We start from the raw sequence: 8,339 nt of genomic DNA, 5'->3' as shown, positions 1-8,339 counted from the left end.
CCACCTCTTTCAGATTGCATTTTAACAGTTTTTCACCACTAGAGGGTGTTAGTTCACGTATTTCATATAGATAACACTGTGCTCGTGCACGAGAAGTTATCTGGGAGCAGGCACTGATTGGCTAGACTGCAAGTCTATCAAAAGAACTGAAAAAAGGGGAAGTTTGCAGAGGCTTAGATACAAGATAATCACAGAGGTTAAAAGTATATTATTATAACTGTGTTGGTTATGTATAACTGGGAAATGGGTAATAAAGGGATTATCTATCTTTTAAAACAATACAAATTCTGGTGTAGACTGTCCCTTTAAGATGGGGGTGACCAGTAGGGGGCGAGGGAGGGAAGAGAGCTGTTTGGGAGGGATTAGGTAGGGATCAGGGGGTGGGAAGTGTTAGGTGGGAGAGTAATCTCTACACTAAAGCTGAAATTAAACTTAAAAGCTACCTAATTAACCCCTTTACTGCCGGGAATAATAGAAGTGTGGTGCACATCTGCAATTAGCGGCCTTCTAATTACCAAAAAGCAATGGTAAAGCCATATATGTCTGCTATTTCTGAACAAAGGGGATCCTAGAGAAGCTTCTACAACATGATGTGACTTTGTGATAACATACATAAAACGAGGAAAAGCCTACTGACAGTATGATGTGACTAAAGTGACTGTCACATGAAGTACATCAGGATTAGCTCCTCCAAATAAGGAAAATGGTAGTAAAATTTGTCCACTGGAAAATTTTTGCATAGACCATTACATTACAGGCAAAGCGGGCAAAATAATGAAAGTATAATGCAAAGTTGTTTTATTATTTATAATTAAATAATTCATGTTATAATCACAAAGTGTATCATGCCCATGTAATAGGGACAGACTATTGCTGAACAGACTTTATCTAATTATTTTGCATATCTAACTTTATACTCATTTATTTGATGTTGTTTTCTATTACAGAAACATGTCAAAGGGTCTATAAAGACATTACTGACCATGAAATGAGAAGATGCATAGGGGATTGCCAATCCCACACAATAATTGTTTGTGGTCACAGGTAAGCAGTTATGTTTTTTCTTGTTTAAATCACCCCACTGAGTCATTTCTTTTTAAATTGTTTTTTTTTTTTTTTTTGTTTATACAACATGCTTATATGGATGTGATACAGCAGGGGAGTGTTTGTTTCTGTTTATACAACATGCTTATATGGATGTGATACAGCAGGGGAGTGTTTGTTTCTGTTTATACAACATGCTTATATGGATGTGATACAGCAGGGGAGTGTTTGTTTCTGTTTATACAACATGCTTATATGGATGTGATACAGCAGGGGAGTGTTTGTTTCTGTTTATACAACATGCTTATATGGATGTGATACAGCAGGGGAGTGTTTGTTTCTGTTTATACAACATGCTTATATGGATGTGATACAGCAGGGGAGTGTTTGTTTCTGTTTATACAACATGCTTATATGGATGTGATACAGCAGCGGAGTGTTTGTTTCTGTTTATACAACATGCTTATATGGATGTGATACAGCAGGGGAGTGTTTTACTCACTTCCCCGATCCTCCCATGATCATAAATAGAGCAGCCATGTTGGAGTTTTCTCTGTGCTTGGATTGAACTGACCCTTTGAAAGGAATGTTCCATTTTGATAGTGGTGCTTCTTTGTGACCGGATTTTTATTGCACTATCAACTAATATCAATTAAAATGTTAATTAATTATAAATCTTGTCTAAAAAGAAACATTCTTCAAACAAAGGAATGCTCCTGTCACAGGAACAATAAATGAAACTCCCTTTACAATTTTCAGTGCTTCAGCAACATGCAACTTAAGATAAAACAATATATATTTCTTTAAAAGAGCATATTAGTAAAAAATACATGCTCTAATTTGTTTTAATTCATTTTAAGACCATCATCCCTGCACTAACCCACAAAGGGGTTAAACACACAGTAGAAGTACCGCTTGGAACCACAGAGCACTGCTGATCCTGAGCGGAAGTGCTGCTGATCAAATCATGAGCGCTAGTCATTTAACTAGTATTTCTGATTAGATAAGCAGCAGTTGGCAGTTTTTGCTCTGGACCAGCAGTGCTCTGCAGGTACCAATCAATACTTCCATTGTGTGTTTAAAGCCTTTGTGTGGGTTAATCTCACAGTAGTGCAGGGTCAATAGTCTTAAATTTACATTAAAGGATGTCATTTTTTTTTACTATTAAGGCCCCTTTAAAGGGACAATAAACACCTTGAGATGGTAATATAAAATGATAAACTGTGTGTGTGTGTGTGTGTGTGTGTGTGTATATATATATATATATATATATATATATATATATATATACTTTCATTATTTATTTTGTCCCCTTTTCCTGTAATTCTATTCTGAAGTTGTGAGCTTTTCAGCTCCTGTTAGAAATGGAAGTGCAGAACACTGTTATATTCCACACAGCCATTGGCTGCACACTCTAGTGACAAATTTATAACTGTCCCTAATTGGCCACAGCAGATAATGTAACCTAAGTTACAACATGGCAGCTCCCATTGTTTTATAAACACTAAAACTTTACACTTAGTTTGTTAATGTTTAAACACCAAATAAAACTTTAAAAAAACTTTTCTTTCAATGCTTCATTCTATCTAGCATTTATTTAGGGCTAGATTACAAGTGGAGCGCTAATTTATTGCGCACCCGCAAGTGGGCAAATGTGCCCTTTTGCAGGCACGCAATAAATAACCAGCCATTAGAAGTGTCTGGTTATTGCTACTATATGCTTGTGGTAGCAACTATCGCTTATAAATTTAACCAGAGATCAGATCTCTGGTCAATTTTATAAATATGCCCCAACTGCCCCCAAAATACAGTGTAGTGTATTTTATAAAAAAAATATATATATATAATATTTTTATGTTTTAATAAAATAATTGCACTAGGTAATATTTTGGGGGTAAAGTTGTTCGGAGTTGGGTGTTATATTTGCTGCAACGCTGAGCTACTTACCCCCTTCGCTGCACTTAGATTCTGAGCTTGCGTAATTTTACACTTGAGTTGTAATACCAGCTAATATTAGCGGGCGCTGGTATTACTCAATGGAGCACTAATATTGCTTGCACGCAAGCAATATTGAGCACTTCACTTGTAATCTGGCTCTTAGTGTTTAATGTCCCTTTAAATAAGCAAGCACCTCACACAGCATGGGAGTATCACAGAAGTAAATAGAATACTGTCTTACTAAATGCTACTCTGTTATATCATTTTCCTTTGGGAAGGGAAGTGGGGATATGAAGATTTAGAATATGACACATCTAGATAGCATATTACTTTATATTTTGTAAAAGGAAAAAAACACAATTGAAAAGGAAATAAACTGCATATTGTGACTTTCCCTCTTTTATCTCCAAACGTCTAGGAACACAACCAAAAATTTAAATTACAACATAGGTTATAAAATAGTGCACATTGATTTCTAGAGAAGTAAAATATAAATATCTTAAGGAAAAAAAAGTCTCAATATAGTAACCCTTTAACGACTGAGATGTACCATGTATGTTGCCGCTCATTAAGGGTTATATTTTTTTAAATAGCACGTGTCCCGCCACAAGTGGCGGTACTGCGCTATTATAGCCTCCCTTCTTGTCATCGTAAATAGCGTGGCCTCAACACTGGCGGCGAGACCGCGCATTTAATAGCACTTCCCTATTCAAAGACGAGTGATGTACAGGGTACGTTGCTAGTCTTTAAGGGGTTAAAGTATAGGTTCTAAGCATCCCATTGGCAGGTAGTGATCTGTTTGATTAGGAAGGAACGTGGCCAAATATGTTAATATCTAGATGGAAATTGCATTGACATGAGAATTTATGGAAGTTAAAAATACAATTCTTTTTTAGTATTCATCACAACCTTGAAGTTGAAATAAAGGCATGTTATTTTTTTTTGTCAGATTTACTTTTTTAGTTCTACAAATTAAAGTTCTGCTGTAGACTAAGCAATTAGCACAGAATGCCCATGTTTATGTAATATTTGTTTTTATTTTTACAGGCCGGTGCCAAATTCAAGATCATAGAACAGATACAGATGGACATCATATTATATTTTTATTGTTCTGTCAACATTATTGTGCATCTGCATTATACTTGTACCCTAGGCCTATAATATAAGTTATTCTCTGGTTTATTACAATGTCATATTTAAAATGTTTTAATACCTGGAAAATTTGAAGCCTAATAAAAGTTTAAATTACTTTTGTAAGAGTCAATGTTGTTGTTTTTATGGAGTCATTTCTAAAGGAATATTTTTATCTTCATACAGTATTGAGGTTAACAGATCATATTTACCAGACAGGCAAAGGCTAATTTTATTAAAATCAGTAAAAGTATGAAATCAATAAAAAATAAATATGATTTTCCTAGTTTAACTTCTGGTAACAATTGCAATTAGTTATATACAATAATTATTTTTTATAACTGCACAGAAATGGAGATATCTGTAAAACAAATATTAATAAAGAAAATAATCAATTAAAATGACGGCCAAAAAAGACTGAAAGGGAGGTAAGAACATGAAACATAATAACGATGGGCAGAACTGAAGACTAAGATAAGTGGAATGCCTTAAAGGGGTGTGCTGTAAAAAGGGGCCATACTGTACCTGAGATAATGATATTAGTGTTATAATATAACTCTAATATAAGAATAGATCAAGTATTCAGCTTAAAGGGATACTAAACCCATTGTTTTGCTTTTATGATTCAGATAGAGCATGCTATTTTCTAATGTACTCCTATTATCATTTTTTCTTCGTTCTCTTGCTATCTTTATTTGAAAAAGCAGAAATGTAAGATTAGGAGCTGGCCCATTTTTGTTTTAGCACCTGGGTAGAGCTTACATATTGGTAGCTACATTTAGCCAACAATCAGCAAGCGATACCCTTGTGCTGAACAAAAAATGGTCTCTTGAACTTACTTTCCTGCTTTTTCGAATAAAAATAGGAAGAAAACGGAAAAAAAATTGATAATAGGAGTAAGCTAGAAAATTGCTTAAAATTGCATGCTTTGCCTGAATCATGAAAGAAAAAATGTGGGTTTAGTGTGCCTTTAATATATTACCTGTCATAATATTAGTTTTATATATGAATATATATTACCTCAGATAATGCATGGATACAACTTTAAGATCAATTAAATTCATACAAACAACTTACATAGATAAACTTTTGCAGGAAAAAAACATTTTATTATTAATTTGTAAATATGATTGGCGAAAATAATAGTAAATTTGTAGTGCTCTTGTGGCAGACACTGTTCTTAATTGTGATATATGTGCCAGAGATATGCTAACGATTTGCAGTTGACTTGCTAGAGATTTGTAACAGACTTACAGAGCTTTTGCAGTAGACTTGAAGGGCTCTTGCTGTTAAATTGTGAGAAATTTGCTGAAGATTTGAAGGGCTATTGCTGTTGACTTGTCAGAAATTTGCAGCAGACTTGCAGAGCTCTTGCTATTGACTTGTCAGAAATTTGCAATTATCTTGCAGAGCTCTTGCTGTTGACTTGCCAGAAATTGACAACAAACTTGCAGAGCTCTTGCAGTTGACTTGCCAGAAATTGACAATAGACTTGCAGAGCTCTTGCAGTTGACTTGCCAAAAATTGGCAACAAACTTGCAGAGCTCTTGCAGTTGACTTGCCAGAAATGCTCTTGCTAGAGACTTGCCAGGTAAACTTGCTGCAAGTTGAAAAAGTGTCAACTAGAACTTTTGCTGCAATTATGATGCAAGTAAACACACTTGCCAGTGAAAACTTGCAGCAAGTTATACCGACTTACAGCAATAGTTAGCTACAAGTTTGTGGCAAGTTATCCTTGCTATCTGGGCATTTGTGACAAGATTGCACAATCAGTATGTAAATAATTTCAGTGAGAAACCCGAAGTTAGTGAAAACATTTATGTTTTTTTATTATTTGATTGCATTTGGTGGTGAAAGTGTGGCATTAAATATACCAAAATAGGCCTAAATCAATACCTTGGGTTGTCTACTTAAAAAAAAATATATAGTTTTAACAGGTAAATTAAAAAAACAAGGCTCTATTTCTGTTTAAATGGAGTGATAGCAAAAATGTTAAAAATTATTCTGTATTTTTTGCAACATTTTCTCTGAAAGTCTGGGTTGTGAAGGGGATAAGATATTGATCTAGCAGCCTTTTTGTAAATATTTTTTTATTTATATATGTTTTATTCTTATCTATTCACTTACATGTTTTAAATAATTTTATTATGTGAAATATATGCAAGGACACACATAAATGCAATTTTCTTTGAGACCAAAAAAGTGGCTCATATTGTGATGTACATATTGTATATAATTTTTTTTTTATGTTATAGGACACTTTAAATTGTATTCTATATATATGAAGTTATACGTGACGTTTTTGCACACGCTGTGGAAAGCAAACATCTTGCAAGTATAAACCCAGTATCTTCCAGTTTTGCTTAATTTTTTTATTTCATGATTCAGATAGAGCATGCAATTTTAAGCAACTTTCTAATTTACTCCGATTATCAATTATTATTCGTTCTCTTGCTATCTTTATTTGAAAAAGCAGGAATCTAAGCTTAGGAGCCGACCTATTTTTGGTTCAGGACCTGGGTAGCGCTTGCTGATTGGTGGCTAAATTTGGGTTTAGTATCCCTTTAATGGAGTGTTTGATACACAGAGCTTACTTTCGTAGAATGATTTTCTTTTTTCCAAAAGGGATTTGAACTGTTTTTATATGAGCTTGAAGCTTTTTAACTTTATGGAATAAACACATACGGTTTTATGAAGATGTTTTGAGTGACTGCTGTTTATGGATACACAGTGGGATTATATCCCACCCTAGTGTGTGGCAAATACCTAATATATTTAGAAGTAAGTACCCATTTCACTTACACATATATTACTCCTTTTAACATATCACTTACTACACCAGATGTTGTACTTTGTCTCCCTCTTTCCTGTTTGAGGTGCTTCTCACCCCTTTCTTGTACTTTCTTTCAGATTCCTAATTGTCAATTGGTGGATGGTACAATCTACTCTGGTGAAGCTGCACTAACGAGTAAGTAGAGATAACTAAGACTGTTTGGGACTCTTGTAGAGCAGTATATACACCCTTCTTCTCATATATATATATATATATATATATATATATATATATATATATATATATATATACTGTAGGTATTTTACCTATAACAAAAAAAGCTATATGTAAAAATATGTATTTATGAATAAATATAACATATTCTTCTATGTGAAGAATATTGGTATGTTAAATATTAATATTTAATGTTGGGTTAATGCATTTGAGAAAATGCAATTGGCTTTGCACGACTTATTGGGTGTTTGTTTTTTTGCCACTTTTCACGAATACATTAACGCAGTTGCATATGCTTAGTTCGGCTTTTTGTGAGTGTTGGGTCATGTGAAAGCTTTTGACTTTCAACTCATAATACGTGCGCTACCCGACACACACAAAAAGCAGAAGTCTAGCAGAGTTAACGCGGGAGCTGGGGTGTTCTGTAATATTTCCCTACCTTGTTACGTTGTCCTACTTATGTAACACGTACGGCCAAGCCTACATCTAGATAGAGGACTTTCATATCCGCCATATTTGTTTTAAAAGGAGGCTGATGTTAAAATAGTGATCATATTCTGTATACTTTTCCTACCACCTTATATTTCACTGTTTTGAGTACAGATCTCGCTCAAACATAAATAATTAAAACATAAACACAAAATATTTGTATGGTATTAGCTTTTGATAATAGCGTTAATTTTATAACTGTATTTTTCAGGCTATGCAACAAAATAATAATAAAATACAGTTATAAAATGAATGCTATCATCACAAGCTAATAACATACATAATATTTAGTGTTTATGTTTTAATGGTTTATGTTTGAGCGAGATCTGCACTCCAAACAGCCAAATATCACCATCCGATCAATATTTTGACATCAGCCTCTGTTTCAAACTAAAATGGGGCATATGAAAGTACTCTATCTTCCCGAACGTGTTACGTAGGTAGGCAAATATAACAGAACAGGGGCACAAAATACCGCTCCACTCTTAATCTAGCCCATTATAACATTACAATACTGCAATGTATGATATTTTTCTTACAAAATTACCATGGTTGATGTGTCTACAATAATAAAATATCTAGGTTATTGAAAAAATAACTACACCAAACAAGTTGTAAACTCAAAAGATTTTCACGCTCACCTATGTTAATTAATTGCAGGTCTGCAGATACAGTGGGGCAAAAAAGTATTTAGTCAGCCACCAATTGTGCAAGTTCTCTCACTTAAGAA

At 33.9% G+C, this 8,339-nt stretch overlaps 1 long non-coding RNA gene across 1 annotated transcript; it reads left to right on the top strand.

Annotated features, from left to right (window-relative positions):
- Positions 1–413: 413 nt before the first annotated feature.
- LOC128648195 (uncharacterized) lies at positions 414–4,246 on the top strand. The gene is made up of 2 exons (XR_008400532.1): positions 414–1,044; positions 4,030–4,246. It is a non-coding gene; the product is annotated as an uncharacterized LOC128648195 (long non-coding RNA).
- Positions 4,247–8,339: the final 4,093 nt, after the last annotated feature.

This window comes from Bombina bombina, chromosome 2, assembly GCF_027579735.1.
Source record: "Bombina bombina isolate aBomBom1 chromosome 2, aBomBom1.pri, whole genome shotgun sequence".
NCBI classification, from domain to species: domain Eukaryota; kingdom Metazoa; phylum Chordata; class Amphibia; order Anura; family Bombinatoridae; genus Bombina; species Bombina bombina.
Note: the sequence above shows the minus strand (reverse complement) of the source record. Positions and strands in the feature narration are given on the sequence as shown.